A 16,335-nucleotide genomic window follows, 5' to 3' on the forward strand; every position below is an offset into this window, starting at 1 on the left:
GGGCTGCATCCCAATCCATAATTAATTTCCATACCATGCCACTTCAGGATCCAACCATACGCAAATCACTTTTGACTCTGCTCCAATGAGAAAAGGCTAAATTCTCCCTCATCGGAACAAAGCAACCCAGGACTGGTTTTGCCCTGGTTAGAGATCATAAAATAGGTATAGCTTTGTTCCTGTAACACAGTGTATGTCCAGACGTGGCTTCAGTGACATTGTGCCACTGGAACAAAGCTTTACTTGAATTCGAAAGCTTGTGGGCATTCCCATATTGAGGAACGATGACCTTTTCTGCATTTTACTTAAGATAATCCTGCTTCTTTTGTTTGTTGGAATTTCCCACACACCGGGATTCTCAACTCATCTTCCAACCTCTCCAGATTCTGTGTGTGTGACATCATCAGACATTGCCAAGGAGCAGAAATAGAAACATAACAAGCAGATGGTTGCTGATAGTGTCATAAGGGCTCCATTAGTGCTGCCTAGGAAACTGAGGCTGAGAGTTCTAGATCTCTGGCGCAGTGGTCACTTTCCTTGGAGACTTGGAAGGAGGCGGTTGGAGCTGTGTTAGCTTGTGAGAGCTGCAATTTCTTTAAACACTGACATTTATTAGTGAGCTTGAATACTGCTACAACTGGTAAGGTCATTTATGTGTTAAGAGTGCTTGACTGAGGGTCTTATTTAGAGGTTTGTGGATGGGATACTCAGTCAAAATGTGACAGATACTTCTTCCCCTATGTTACAAGTGCTTTAGATTATAATACACTTGTAATTTGATGGATGGGATATCTGTGATGTTTTGAATCTAAAACATTATGTTAATATTAAACTTAAATATTATAGACATTGTGCTACCTCCAAAGGCCTGTGTATTTTCAGAATCCATGCGCACTTACATAAACACACACACATACTGGGGACAAATGATGAAACTTTACGTTAAAGTTCAGGGAATAGTGTTTATTCATTAGGGGAATAGATGTGAGGTAATGTGGTTTTAGGTTAGAGGTTTAGGGGATAATAGTTAAGATTTTGAGGTACAGATTTAAGTGTTAAGGGTTTTGGGTATAATGTTAAGGAGTGAAAAGGTTAGGAGTTAGGGTTATGACGGTTATAGGTGCTAGGGTTTAACATTGTGAGACATACGGTATTAGGATTTACACTTTTGGGTGTAGGGTTAATGGATTAGGGGAATAGAGATTAACACATTGAATATAAGGTATAGGGCTTAAGGGTATGAGTTAAGTATTTCAGGAATCTTTTTAAGGTTATGGTGAAGAGGGTTAAAATTGTGGATTTAGGATTAAAGAAACCCTACTGTTACATTTCTTTAATAATATAGAGGAACATGTTTTACATATGAGGTATGCTAATGAGTATTTCTAGAAATTATATTAATCTGTATGTAAAATATGCAGGTTTACTTTTCATAGTAACATTGCACTCAATTTATTTCAATGGAACACACATTACTTTCCAGGCATCTATTTCTCAGTAAACAATATGAATTATTAAGGTACACAAACACATACACTCAAACACGCACCTCTTGAGTATGTAGTTTGATTGTTATCTATATTAATTCCTATGACAATCATAGATGTCTCTCCAATCCTCTTCTTTTTTAGCTTTAAACTAAGTACCCATAGAATTTTGTTCACTAAGCACGAGTTTAGATGATTTCTCATTTCAAAAAAGTATATTATTTATGTTTGCATGTTTAATTTTTTTGTGATTGGTTGTGTTTGCTTGTGTATTTTCAAAACATCTATAAAGGTGGTAATTGAGCTTGAAGTGTTTTAATTGTTAGGGGCTGAAGTCTGTACATATTACAAATACCTAATTTATGGAATTCTTTCATTGTCAAACATTTCCTTAGTGGTTCAGATTGATGTTCTGAAGTGAAAACTACTTTTGTTGATTTATTGTCCTCAAAACTTTACAGGCATCTCTAGTTTTTGCTTAGCTATTTTGTTTTCTGGTAAGTTGTGTTTGCTGCTGCACTGTTGGGCTGGTATTGTTGTTATTAAACTCTGCTCTTCCTTCTATCTGTTCATGTGAGTCTTGTGTTTGAGGGCTGTCAGGCTGAACACCTGTGTTATGAACTTGGGTATTGGTAAGGTATAGGAGAAAACGTACAGGCTGTGGGGAAAAGAAGAAGGATTATTTGTGTTCTGTTCAAACACTATTTACCATCTAGAGATATCTCATATGTGTTGACATTAAGGCTTGGCTTGTCGACCTATCAATTAGAACAAGCATTTGCAATGCAATAGGTCTCGCATTAGGAACGTTTGAGCTATTGGTATTGTAAATGACAATTTTTTTATTTATGTTTTGTTTTTGAAAATAGTGAAATTAATAGCTTTGTCATTTACAATGCCAATAGTTATAACTTTTGCAAATGTGACACCTATAGCATTTGTAATCCAATATGTGTTGTATTTACGTGACTTACATGTATTGATATTACAAATAACAATGGATTTACATTTTTTTTCAATAGTTAATACTTAAATGAAAGTTATTGTAACTTATAATGGCAATAGCTTAAAGTTTTGTAAATAACTTTTGTGAAGATTATGTTCAGTGCATTTTATTGTGATGAAAATCCAAGAACAGAAGTGAAATATTAACATCTTTTTGTTACAATTGTAATAAAGCTTGAAACATTGAGCGAACATATTTGAACCAGGTGTTGTTGAATGGTTGCACAGATTCATGCTGTGGTGGCGCCGAGTGATGTTGTGATGGTGAACGAGTGATGCTGTGGCGTTCAGTGATGCTCCTGTATTGCATAGTGAGGTTGTGGTGCCCCTGACTTTTGCTGTGGTGGTGCGGAGTGATGCTGTATGCTATGCTATGTTTTGTTTTGCTATCCAATGTTTTGTTTTGTCATGCTATGCTGTTTTGCTATCCTATGCTTTGATTTGTTATGCTATGCTGTGTTTTTTATGCTATGCTATGTTTTGTTATGCTATGCTATGTTTTGCTATGCAATGCTTTCTGATGCTATGCTATGTTTTGTTATGCTATGCTATGTTTTGCGGTGTTTTATTACGCTATGCTTTGTTTTCCTATGCTATGTTTCGTTATACTATGCTATGCAGTGTTTTTTGTGTTTGGTAAGCTATGTTTTGCTATGCTATTATATGTTTTGTTTTGCTATGCTATGTTTTGTTGTGTTTTGTTAAGCTATGCTATGTTTTGTTGTGATTTGCTATGTTTTGTTATGCTATGCTATGTTTAGTTTTGCTATCCTATGCTTTGTTTTGTTATGCTATGCTATGTTTAGTTTTGCTATCCTCTGCTTTCTTTTGTTATGCTATGCTATGTTTTGTTGTGTTTTGTTGTGTTTTGTTATGCTATGTTTTATTATGCTATGCTATGTTTTGTTGTGTTTTATTATACTATGCATTGTTTTGATATGCTATGTTCTGTTATGCTATGTTTTGTTATGCTATGCTATGCTTTGTTATGCTATGTTTTGTTATACTATGCTAAGCTTTGTTTAGTTATGCTATGCTATTTTGTTTTTTGTTATGCTATGTTTGGTTGCACAGATTCATGCTGTGGTGGCGCCGAGTGATGTTGTGATGGTGAACGAGTGATGCTGTGGCGTTCAGTGATGCTCCGGTATCGCATAGTGATGTTGTGGTGCCCCTGACTGATGCTGTGGTGGTGCGGAGTGATGCTGTATGCTATGCTATGTTTTGTTTTGCTATCCAATGTTTTGTTTTGTCATGCTATGCTGTTTTGCTATCCTATGCTTTGATTTGTTATGCTATGCTGTGTTTTTTATGCTATGCTATGTTTTGTTATGCTATGCTATGTTTTGCTATGCAATGCTTTCTGATGCTATGCTATGTTTTGTTATGCTATGCTATGTTTTGCGGTGTTTTATTACGCTATGCTTTGTTTTCCTATGCTATGTTTCGTTATACTATGCTATGCAGTGTTTTTTGTGTTTGGTAAGCTATGTTTTGCTATGCTATTATATGTTTTGTTTTGCTATGCTATGTTTTGTTGTGTTTTGTTAAGCTATGCTATGTTTTGTTGTGTTTTGCTATGTTTTGTTATGCTATGCTATGTTTAGTTTTGCTATCCTATGCTTTGTTTTGTTATGCTATGCTATGTTTAGTTTTGCTATCCTCTGCTTTCTTTTGTTATGCTATGCTATGTTTTGTTGTGTTTTGTTGTGTTTTGTTATGCTATGTTTTATTATGCTATGCTATGTTTTGTTGTGTTTTATTATACTATGCATTGTTTTGATATGCTATGTTCTGTTATGCTGTTTTGTTATGCTATGCTATGCTTTGTTATGCTATGTTTTGTTATGCTATGTTTTGTTATACTATGCTAAGCTTTGTTTAGTTATGCTATGCTATTTTGTTTTTTGTTATGCTATGCTATGTTTTGTTGCGTTTTGTTATGCTATGCTATGTTTTGCTATGCTTTGCAATGCTATGTTTTGTTATGTATGCTATGTTTTGTTGTGTTTTGCTATGCTTTGTTTTGTTATGCTATGTTTTGTTATGCTATGCTATGTTTTGTTGTGTTTTGCTATGCTATGTTTTGTTTTGTTATGCTATGTTTTGTTTTGCTATCCTATGATTTGTTTTGTTATGCTATGCTATGTTTTGTTATGCTGTGTTGGTGAGGGTGTGTGAGTGTGTGTGAAATTGAGTGAGGGTGAGGGGGTGTGATGGTGAGGGTGTGTGAGGGTGTGAGGGTGAGACGGTATGAGGGTGAGGGTGTGTGAGGGTGAGGGTGTGTGAGTGAGGGTGTGTGAGGGTGATGGGGTGTGAGGGTGAGGGTGTGAGGGTGAGGGTGTGAGGGTGAGGGGGTGTAAGGGTGAAGGTGTATGAGGGTGAGGTTGTGTGAGGATATGTGAGGGTGTGAGAGTGAGTGAGGGTGTGTGAGGGTGAGAGGGGGTGAGGTGGTGTGAGGATATGTGAGGGTGAGGGGGTGAGGGTGTGAGGGTGAGGGAGTGTGAGGCTGAGTGAAGGGATGTGAAGGTGAGAGGGTGAGGGGTGTGAGGGTGAGTGAGGGTGTGTGAGGGTGAGTGAGGGTGTGTGAGAGTGTGTGCAGGTGTGTGAGGGTGAGGGTGTGTGAGGGTGAGGGGTGTGAGGGGGAGGGGGTGTGAGGGGGAGGGGGTATGGGGTGTAAAGGTGAGGGGGTGTTTGGCGGGGTGAGGGGGTGTGAGGGGGAGGGGGAGTGAGGGTGAGGTGGTGTGAGGGTGAGGGTGTGTGTGAGGGCGAGGGGTGAGAGGGTGTGGGGGTGTGGGGGGTGAGGGTTAGGGGGATGAGGGTGAGGGTGAGGTGGTGGGGTTGTGAGGGTGTGGGGTTCTGAGGGTGATGGGGTGTGAGGGTGTGAGGGTGAGGGTGTGATGCTGAGGGGGTGTGAGGGTGAGGGTGTGAGGGTGAGAGGGTGTGAGGGTGAGGAGGTGTGAGGAGGGTGAGGGTGACATGAATGAGGGTGTGTGAGGGTGAGGGGGTGTGAGGGTAAGGATGTGTGAGGGTGAGGGTGTGTGAGGGTGAGAGGGTGTGTAAGGGTGTGTGAGGGTGAGGGTGTGAGGGGTGTGAGGGGGTGTCAGGGTGAGGAGGTGTGAGGGTGAGGCGGTGTGTGAGGTTGAGAGGGTGAGTGAGGGTGTTTGAGGGTGAGGGTCTGGGGGTGTGAGGGTGAGGGTGAGAGGGTGTGTGAGGGTGAGAGGGTGTGTGAGGGTGAGTGAAGGTGAGGGTGTGTGATGGTGAAGGTGTGTGAGGGTGAGGGGGTGTGAGGGGGTGTGAGGGTGAGGGGGTGTGAGGGTGAGGGAGGGAGAGGGTGACAGGGGTGAGGGTGTGTGAGGGTGAGGGTGTGTGAGGGTGAGCGGGTGTGAGGGTGAGGGGGTGTGAGGGTGAGGGTGTATGAGGATGAGGGGGTGTGAGGGTGTGAAGGGTGTGAGGGTGTGTGAGGGTGTGTGAGGGGGTGAGGGTGAGGGGGTGTGAGGGTGAGGGATGTGAAGGTGAGAGGTTGTGTGAGGGTGAGAGGGTGTGTGAGGGTGAGAGGGTGAGTGAGGGTGTTTGAGGGTGAGGTTGTGGGTGTGTGAGGGTGAGGGTGTGTGAGGGTGAGGGGCTGTGAGGGTGTGTGAGGGTGAGGGGGTGTGAGGGTGAGGGGGTGTGAGGGTGAGGATGTGAGGGAGGGTGAGAGGATGTGAGGGTGAGGGTGTGTGTGAGGGTGAGAGGGTGAGTGAGGGTGTTTGAGGGTGAGGGTGTGGGTGTGTGAGGGTGAGGGTGTGTGAGGATGAGGGGCTGTGAGGGGGTGTGAGGGTGAGGGGATGTGAGGGTGAGGGTGTGAGGGAGGGTGAGGGGATGTGAGGGTGAGGGGATGTGAGGGTGAGGGGGTGTGAGGGTGTGAGGGGGTGTGAGGGTGGGAGGGTGTGTGAGGGTGAGGGTGTGTGAGGGTGAGGATGAGGGGCTGAGGGGGTGTGAGACTGAGGGGGTATGAGGATGAGGAGGTGTGTGAGGGTGAGGGGGTGAGGGTGAGGAGGTGTGAGGGTGAGGGGGTGTGAGGGTGAGAGGGTGAGGGGGTGAGGGTGAGTCAGGGTGAGTGAGAGTGTGTGAGGGTGGGTGAGGGTGAGTGATGGTGTGTGAGGGTGTGTGATGGTGAGAGGGTGTGAGGAGATGTATGAGGGTGAGGGTGTGATGGTGAGGGGGTGTGAGGGTGAGGGGATGTGGGGGTTTGAGGGGGTGAGTGAAGGTGAGAGGGTTGTGAGGGTGAGGGGGTAAGGGTATGAGGGTGAGTAAGGGTGAGTGAGGGTGTGTGAGGGTGGGTCAGGGTGATAGACAGTGTGTGAGGGTGTGTGAGGGTGAGTGTTTGTGAGGGTGAGGGTGTGTGAGGGTGTGTGATGGTGTGAGGGTGAGGGGGAGTGAGGGTGAGGGGGTGTGAGGGTGAGGATGAGGGGGTGTGATGGTGAGGTGGTGAGGGGTGAGGGTGTGTGAGGGTGAGGGTGTGAGGGTGAGGGGGTGTGAGGGTGAGGGGGTGTCAGGGTGAGGGTGTGTGATGGTGAGGGAGGGTGAGGGTGATGGGGTGTGAGTGTGAGGGGGTGTAAGGGTGAGGGTGTATGAGGGTGAGATGGTGTGTGAGGGTCGTAAGGTGTGTGAGGGTGAGAGGGTGAATGAGGGTATGTGAGGGTGAGGGTTTGGGGTAAGAGGGTGAGGGGGTGTGAGGAGATGTGGGGTGAGTGGGTATGTGAGGGTGAGAGAGTGTGTGAGGGTGAGTAAAGGTGAGGGTGTGTGAGGGAGAGGGTGTGTGAGGGTGAGGGTGTGTGAAGGGGTGTGAGGGTGAGGGTGTGTGAGGGTGAGGGGGTGTGAGGGTGTGAGTTCGTGGGGGGGTGAGGGGGTGAGTGAGGGTGAGAGGGTTGTGAGGGTGAGGTGGGTAAGGGGGTGAGGGGGTGAGGGTATGATGGTGAGTGAGCATGAGTGAGGGTGTGTGAGGGTGAGGGTGTGTGAGGGTGAGGGGGTAAGAGGGTGAAGTTGAGGGGGTTTGAGGGTGAGGGAGGGTGAGGGGATGTGAGGGTGAAGGGATGTGAGGGTTAGGGGATGTTAGGGTGAGGGGGTGTAAGGGTGAGAGGGTGTGTGAGGGTGAGCGGGTGTGTGAGGGTGAGAGGGTGTGGGGGGTGAGAGAGTGTGTGAGGGTGAGGGTGTGTGAGGGTGAGGGTGTGTGAGGGTGAGGATGAGGGGGTGTGAGGGGGTGTGATTGTTGGACCCGGCCTCATGGCGTGGTCCTACCCCTCCCGCATGGCGGGCCCAGGACGATATCCGCCCTCCACCAGACCTCGGGCGGCCCCTTCGGCCCGATCCTGCACGCCCCAACCCCACAGGGCCGGCTACCATCCCGGTCCACCCGCGCAGGCCTGACCCCAGCGCAGGCCCATCACGACCTCAGCACGAGGCCGTGCCCGACTCCATCTTGGACCCACCACATCACAACCAAGTGGCCTCGGCCCCAGCCCAGGCCCCAGCGAAGCCCCGACATCGAGGCACCAAGATCCACCCAGGTGGTCGAGTGGCCACTCGACAGATCTCGGAGGAAGGGGAGTTTCGATGGGCCTCCAGCCGTCCCCGGACGCCTGGTATCGAGCGCCCTCCGGCCTCCCTGGGCGCTGGCTCCACCCCCCTGCTGGGTGTCTGGACACCATCATCCCGGCCCCTCTGGCCCCCAGGCGCGAGGGTCCGGACTTCAAAGACCTCCAGACCTATATCTGGGGCAACCCTGGATTAAGACTTCAGTTGTATCCTGGACTGGAAGCCCTGCTGACGCTGTCACGGGCGACACCAGACGAACTCGTCCGTAACCCGACGACCTTCTGAGAGCCTGCTGGCGCTGCCGCGGCCTCCCTTGCTGAAACCATCTGAGAGCCTGCTGGCGCTGCCGCGGCCTACCTTGCTGAACCTTCCGAGAGCCTGCTGGCGCTGCCGCGGCCTATCTTGCTGAACCATCTGAGAGCCTGCTGGCGCTGCCGCGGCCTATCCTGTCGAACCATCTGAGAGCCTGCTGGCGCTGCCGCGGCCTACTTCGCTGAACCACCTTGCAAGCCTGCTGGCGCTGCCGCGGCTCGAACCTCTCGGAACCCCCCAGCTCGAGGATTGAGAGCTGTGCGTAGGGTATCCCTTCCTCCGCTCAGAGTAAGACTGTCCCGCTACCTTACCCCCCTTTAAGAGACTTCCAGATCCCTCGATCTGCTTGTACATACTGCCCAGAACCAGCAACCGTTTATTCCCTATAAAAGCTTGAGAACTTAACTTCTTGTGTGGTGTCCATCTGTAGTGTTGTGATTACTCTGCTGTACGATCCTAGGAGAGGACCCTCATTCAGGAGGCCTCTCAGTAACCGCTCGGCTACTCCTCGACGGAGAGGTGGACCTAGGGGTGGTCAGTCAGACATCTTCTGCCTCCCCCGGGGACGCCTTTCTAACATTGGTGGCAAGCGCTGGGATCCGAGCCCACGCAGATCGTACAGAGAGTAATTCGCTCACTACCAAGGGAAAAAAAAAACCCACTGCAACCATGAGCACAGAATTCCAGAAAGAGAAAATGGAAGACTACAGTCACAAGGAGCTAAAGCAATTCTCCAAGGACTTAGGCATCGCTACCACTGGCTTAAGTACTAAAGAAGACTTTAAATCGGCCCTGCAGGCCTGGGTGGACGCCGGCGAGGCGCCACCCCCGAGGGAAGATAACCCGGGCCCGAACGGAGGCATGGAGGCTGAGACGAACCCGGCGGGAGGGAGACCCACAAACCCAGACACGGGCCTCTCCCACGAAGACGCCCGAGAACGAGAGAGGAACCGGCTCCACGAGTTGGATCTTGCTCGACTCAGACAAGAAGGAGAAATCCAACTGGCAGAAAGGAAGTTAGCCCTCGAGGAGAAAAAACTCATGCTCGAGCACGAGCGCGTCCTCAAAGAAATGGAACTTAAAGCCAAGGCAAATGAGTCTGCCATCGCCGGGGGTAAGACCTCACTCCCTCCGGTGGACACGATGGTGCACCTACCCAAGGATGTCGTCAAAGAGTACTATAAGAACGACGACATCCAACAGTGGTTCAAAGCCTACGAGGTCGCCATGACCGCCCATCGAGTACCCCTCAAGGACTGGGGCGCCGGCCTGTGGGGGAAGTTTATCAACGAAGGGAGAGACGCCCTGCTAGAGCTCCCCGACGCCGAGATGACCTCGTACGAGCACATGAAGACCGCCCTCCTCACTCGCTACGGACTCACCCCCGAAATGTACCGGCAGCGATTCCGAGACTGCAAAAAAATCCCCGGTACCACGTGGGTGGAGTATGTGAACTATTACAGCAGAGCCTTCGAGGGGTGGACTCGGGGCTGTCAGGTCACCACCTACCAGCAGTTGGTCGACCTCATTCTGTGGGAACACCTATCCAATAACTGCTTCATCGAACTCCGGCAACACCTCCTCGACAGCAAACTGACTGAGCCACGAAAACTCGCTGTTGAGGCGGATAGATGGGCGAGCACCCGAGTCGGCCGGGGTCCGACGGAAGACTCCGGCCGGGGATCTCCGGGAAACCACCGACCCCGAGGCGGCAGAGTAGGCCAGAGCCAGGGACGAGACGCCCCCCAGGGGTCATCCCCTGCCTCCACGTCACCACCCTGGGGCCAGAGAGGGGGCCCCCCAACCAGACCAGGGCCCCGACCGAATGTTACGTGCCACAGATGCCAGCGACAGGGTCATTACGCGAATGACCCCCTCTGCCCGATGAATCAGCGACCCGGCACCACCGGGCCCCCAGCCCGCCAGATAATGGCCGCGGCCCTGGGTGAAGAAGGTAGTGAGGAAGAGGACAACGGCCCCGAGCAGGCCGAGTGGGAGCCCGCCGCCATGACCTTAGCCTGCCTGGGGACTCACGACCTAATCCCCCGAGGCCCGATCCCCGGCAACACCCAGAAGTACCGCCAGTGGGTCACCATCAATGGTCGCCGAACCGAAGCCCTCCGTGACACTGGGGCCAGCGTAACAGCAGTCCGCTGCCATTTGGTGACCTCCGAACAGATCCTGCCTAACGTCCTGTGCCCAGTCCGGTCCGCAGATAACTCAGAGACTTTGTGCCAGATGGCCCGCATCCCCTTCGAGTGGGGGGGGAGTGTCGGGCATGCTAAAAGTGACTGTCCGCGACGATGCCCCCGTGGACTGCCTCCTTGGGAACAACCTGGAAAGTTCCCCCTGGGCAGGCGTCGAAAGAAGAGAGCACCTAGGGATGCTAGGCCTTCCCGAGTGGGTCTGCGCGACCAACCGTTCCATGTCCGCCCGAGCCTCCACCCCAGCGGGGGAAGCTTCGACTAAAGAGCCGGAGTGGCCCGCACCGCCGCCACCCGTCATCCCCGAGGACCCTGGCCTGGAACACGGCTCCCAAGAGCCCGACCACGAAAAGCCCCCCGAACTCCAACACCTCCCCGAACTCGCGCAATGGCGCCAAGAAGGGGGTCCCACTCGCGAACAGTTCCGGCAGGAGCAGAAAACCTGCCCCTCCCTTGAGGGGGTCCGACAGCAAGCCGCTACTCAAGCCGCGGGAGACCCCGCGGGGTCCCACTGGGTCTATTGGGACAACGACCTTCTCTACAGCGAACAGAAGATTGCCGAACTAGGGGCCAGCCGGGTGCTGGTCGTGCCCCTCTGATTCAGAGACTTCCTCCTAAACTTAGCACATGATGTGCCCCTCGCCGGGCACCTGGGGCAGGACAAAACTTACAGCCGCCTGGTGACCCATTTCTACTGGCCGAAAATGCGGAACGATGTGCATAACCACTGCAGGACCTGCCCGACCTGTCAAGCCAGCGGAAAGAGCGGGGGGAAGGTGAAGGCCCCGCTCCAACCTTTTCCCGTGGTCACCACCCCCTTCGAGCGAGTGGGGATCGACATCGTAGGGCCCCTGGATCCTCGCACCTCGCAGAGGCACCGCTTCATCCTCGTCCTGGTGGATCATGCTACCCGCTATCCCGAGGCCATCCCCCTCCGAACCATCACGGCCCCCGTGGTGGGCCGAGCCCTCATGAGCATCTTCTCCCGAGTCGGCTTCCCTCGGGAAGTCGTGAGTGATCGGGGCTCCAACTTTATCTCGAAGCATATGCGGTCCCTCTGGCAGCAGTGCGGGGTCGCCTATAAGTTCACCACTCCGTATCATCCCCAAGGAAATGGGCTAGTCGAACGATTCAACAGGACACTGAAGGGGATGATCAAGGACCTAGAGGAGCCCCTCCGGCGCAAATGGGATGTCCTACTGCCTTGCCTCCTGTTCGCCTACCGAGAGGTACCCCAGAAGTCCCTGGGGTTCAGCCCTTTCGAACTTTTGTACGGGCACCCGGTCCGAGGCCCCCTCAGCCTGGTCAAGGAAGGCTGGGAGACGGCAGCCCGAGATGCCCCACCTGATGTCTACCGGTACCTCCTGACCCTACGCAATCAGACTCTGAAGTTTCGGGAACTTGCCGAGGCCAACCTAGAGGCTAGTCAGGAGGAGATGAAACGCTGGTATGACCAGAACGCCTCGTCCATCGAATTCGAGCCGGGCCAGCAGGTCTGGGTCATGTCCCCGGTCGAACCTTGTGCCCTCCAGGACAAGTGGACGGGGCCCTTCAAGGTGGTGGAGCGTAAGAGCCCCGTCACCTTCTTAGTGGACATGGAATCCCCCAGGAACCCCCTCCGGGTTCTCCACGCTAACCGACTCAAGCCGCACTTTGCACGCACTGAACTAAGTCTGCTGCTGGCGACCGATGACGGAGCAGAAGACGACTCCGACCCACTACCAGACCTCCTCAGCACCTCCGAGAAAGACGGCTCCTTCGAAGGGGCCCAGCTCTCCTCTACTCTGACCCCAGAGCAGCAACAAGACTGCCGGAAGCTGCTGGGGCAGTCTGCGGATCTGTTTTCCCTCACTCCGGGGGTCACCCGGTGGTGTGTCCACGATGTGGAACCGGAGACAGCCCGCCCGTGAAACACCAAGCTTTTCGAGTACCCGACCGGGTTCGGGCCTGCATCCAAACAGAAGTGGCCAAGATGTTAGCTCTGGGGGTAGTCGAACCCTCCAACAGTCCCTGGGCCAGTCCCGTTGTCCTGGTCCCTAAAGCCGCCGCCCCCGGGACAGCTCTGGAGCTCCGGTTTTGTGTTGATTACCGGGGGCTGAATGCAGTCACCAGAACCGACGCCCATCCTATCCCCAGGGCAGATGAACTAATCGATCGCTTAGGAGCTGCCAAATTCCTCAGCACCTTTGATCTCACGGCGGGGTATTGGCAGATCGGCCTCACCCCGGGTGCACAAGAACGATCAGCCTTCTCGACCCCCGATGGCCACTATCACTTCAAGGTGATGCCCTTCGGCATGAAGAACGCACCAGCAACCTTCCAGAGACTCGTGAACCAGGTGCTGGCCGGACTAGAGGAGTACAGCGCTGCCTATCTCGATGACATTGCTGTGCACAGCCTTCACTGGGGTGAGCACCTGACCCACCTCTGGACGGTCTTGACGGCCCTTCGGCGGGCCGGACTCACCATCAAAGCCAGTAAGTGCCAGATAGGCCAAGGGACTGTGACCTATCTGGGACACCAAGTGGGGAGCGGCCACGTGGCTCCCCTCCAACCAAAGAACGACGCCATCCGGGACTGGGAGCCCCCAGTCACCCAGACCGCCGTCCGAGCTTCCTGGGGCTCACTGGATATTACCGTCGGTTTATAAAAGACTACGGGAGCATTGTGGTGCCCCTGACCGAACTGACCTCCAAGAAGCTACCAAAGAGGGTGCACTGGACCCCTGCGTGCCAAACGGCCTTTGAGACTCTAAAGACTGCCATGTGCACCGCCCCTGTGCTCCGGGCCCCCGACTACAGCAGAGAGTTTGTAGTCCAGACCGACGCCTCGGAGCACGGCATCGGGGCGGTCCTGTCCCAAGTCAACCCCGAAGGAATCGACCAACCTGTGGCCTTCATCAGCCGACGCCTGCTGGCGAGAGAGCAACGCTGGAGCACCATCGAGAGGGAAGCCTTCGCCGTGGTGTGGGCCCTCAAGAAGCTCCGGCCCTACCTCTTCGGCACCCACTTCCGGGTCCAGACCGACCACCAGCCCCTGCGTTGGTTGATGCAGATGCGGGGAGAAAACCCGAAGCTGCTGCGCTGGTCCATCTCGCTGCAGGGAATGGATTTCACCGTGGAGCATCGCCCCGGTACCGACCACGCCAATGCTGACAGCCTGTCCAGATTCTTCCGCCTTGGCGAGGAGAATCCCCAAGAAGATGGGTGACTCTCCCCTGCCTTCAGCTGGGGGGGACGCGTGTTGGACCCGGCCTCATGGCGTGGTCCTACCCCTCCCGCATGGCGGGCCCAAGACGATATCCGCCCTCCACCAGACCTCGGGCGGCCCCTTCGGCCCGATCCTGCACGCCCCAACCCCACAGGGCCGGCTACCATCCCGGTCCACCCGCGCAGGCCTGACCCCAGCGCAGGCCCATCACGACCTCAGCACGAGGCCGTGCCCGACTCCATCTTGGACCCACCACGTCACAACCAAGTGGCCTCGGCCCCAGCCCAGGCCCCAGCGTAGCCCCGACATCGAGGCACCAAGATCCACCCAGGTGGTCGAGTGGCCACTCGACAGATCCCGGAGGAAGGGGAGTTTCGATGGGCCTCCAGCCGTCCCCGGATGCCTGGTATCGATCGCCCTCTGGCCTCCCTGGGCGCTGGCTCCACCCCCCTGCTGGGTGTTTGGACACCATCATCCCGGCCCCTCTGGCCCCCAGGCGCGAGGGTCCGGACTTCAAAGACCTCCAGACCTATATCTGGGGCAACCCTGGATTAAGACTTCAGTTGTATCCTGGACTGGAAGCCCTGCTGACGCTGTCACGGCCGACACCAGACGAACTCGTCCGTAACCCGACGACCTTCTGAGAGCCTGCTGGCGCTGCCGCGGCCTCCCTTGCTGAAACCATCTGAGAGCCTGCTGGCGCTGCCGCGGCCTACCTTGCTGAACCTTCCGAGAGCCTGCTGGCGCTGCCGCGGCCTACCTTGCTGAACCTTCCGAGAGCCTGCTGGCGCTGCCGCGGCCTACCTTGCTGAAACCATCTGAGAGCCTGCTGGCGCTGCCGCGGCCTACCTTGCTGAACCTTCCGAGAGCCTGCTGGCGCTGCCGCGGCCTATCTTGCTGAACCATCTGAGAGCCTGCTGGCGCTGCCGCGGCCTATCCTGTCGAACCATCTGAGAGCCTGCTGGCGCTGCCGCGGCCTACTTCGCTGAACCACCTTGCAAGCCTGCTGGCGCTGCCGCGGCTCGAACCTCTCGGAACCCCCCAGCTCGAGGATTGAGAGCTGTGCGTAGGGTATCCCTTCCTCCGCTCAGAGTAAGACTGTCCCGCTACCTTACCCCCCTTTAAGAGACTTCCAGATCCCTCGATCTGCTTGTACATACTGCCCAGAACCAGCAACCGTTTATTCCCTATAAAAGCTTGAGAACTTAACTTCTTGTGTGGTGTCCATCTGTAGTGTTGTGATTACTCTGCTGTACGATCCTAGGAGAGGACCCTCATTCAGGAGGCCTCTCAGCAACCGCTCGGCAACTCCTCGACGGAGAGGTGGACCTAGGGGTGGTCAGTCAGACATCTTCTGCCTCCCCCGGGGACGCCTTTCTAACAGTGATGGTTAGGGGGTGTGAGGGTGAGGGGGTGTGAGGGGTTGTGACAGTGTGAGGGTGAAGGGGTGTGAGGGTGAGGGGGTGTGAGGGTGTGTAGGTGAGGGGGTGTGAGGGTGTGTCGGTTGTGAGGGTGAGGGTGAGTGAGGGTGAGGGTGTGTGTGAGGGTGAGGGGTGTGAGGGTGCGAGGGTGTGGGGGTGTTGGGGTGTGAGGGGGAGTGAGGGTGAGGGGGTGTGAGGGGGAGGGTGTGGGGTTGTGAGGGGGAGGGTGTGGGGTTGTGAGGGGGAGGGGTTCTGAGGGAGAGTGTGTGAGGGTGAGTGGCTGTGAGGGTGAGGGTATGAGGGTGAGGGGGTGTGAGGGTGAGGGTGTATGAGGGAGGGTGAGGGAGGGTGAGGGTGATGGGGTAAGGGTGTTTGAGGGTGAGTCGGTGTGAGGGGGTGTGAGGGTGTGCGGGTTTGAGACAGGGTGTGTGAGGGTGAGGGGGTGTGAGGGTATGTGAGAGGGTGAGGGGGTGTGAGGGTGAGAGGGTGTGTGAGGGTGAGAGGGTGTGTGAGGGTGAGAGGGGGAGTGAGGGTGAGGGTGAGTGAGGGTGTGTGAGGGTGAGGGTGTGGGGTGTGATGGTGAGGGGGTGTGAGGGTGAGGGGGTGTGAGGGTTAGAGGGTGTGTGAGGGTGAGTGGGTGTGTGAGGGTGAGAGGGTATGTGAGGATGAAAAGGTGAGTGAGAGTGAGGGTGTGAGGGTGAGGGGGTGTGAGGGTGAGGGGTTGTGAGGGTGAAAGGGTGTGTGAGGGTGATTGGGTGTGTGAGGGTGAGAGGGTGAGTGAGGGTGTGTGAGGGTGAGGGTGTGGGGGTGTGAGGGTGAAGGTGAGGGGTTGTGAGGGTGAGGGGGTGATAGGGTGTGTTAGGGGGAGAGGGTGTGTGAGGGTAAGAGGGTGTGTGAGGGTGAGAGGGTGAGTGAGGGTGAGGGTGTGGGTGAGTGAGGATGAGAGGGTTGTGAGGGAGAGGGGTGAGGGTATGAGGGTGAGTGAGGGTGTGAGGGGGTGTGAGGGTGAGGGGGTGTGAGGGTGTGAGGGGGAAGGGGTGTGAGGGTGAGGGGGTGTGAGGTTGAGAGGGTTTATGAGGGTGAGAGGGTGTGTGAGGGTGAGAGGATGAGTGAGGCTGT

Source organism: Lissotriton helveticus, chromosome 1_1 (assembly GCF_964261635.1).
Source record: "Lissotriton helveticus chromosome 1_1, aLisHel1.1, whole genome shotgun sequence".
NCBI lineage: Eukaryota > Metazoa > Chordata > Amphibia > Caudata > Salamandridae > Lissotriton > Lissotriton helveticus.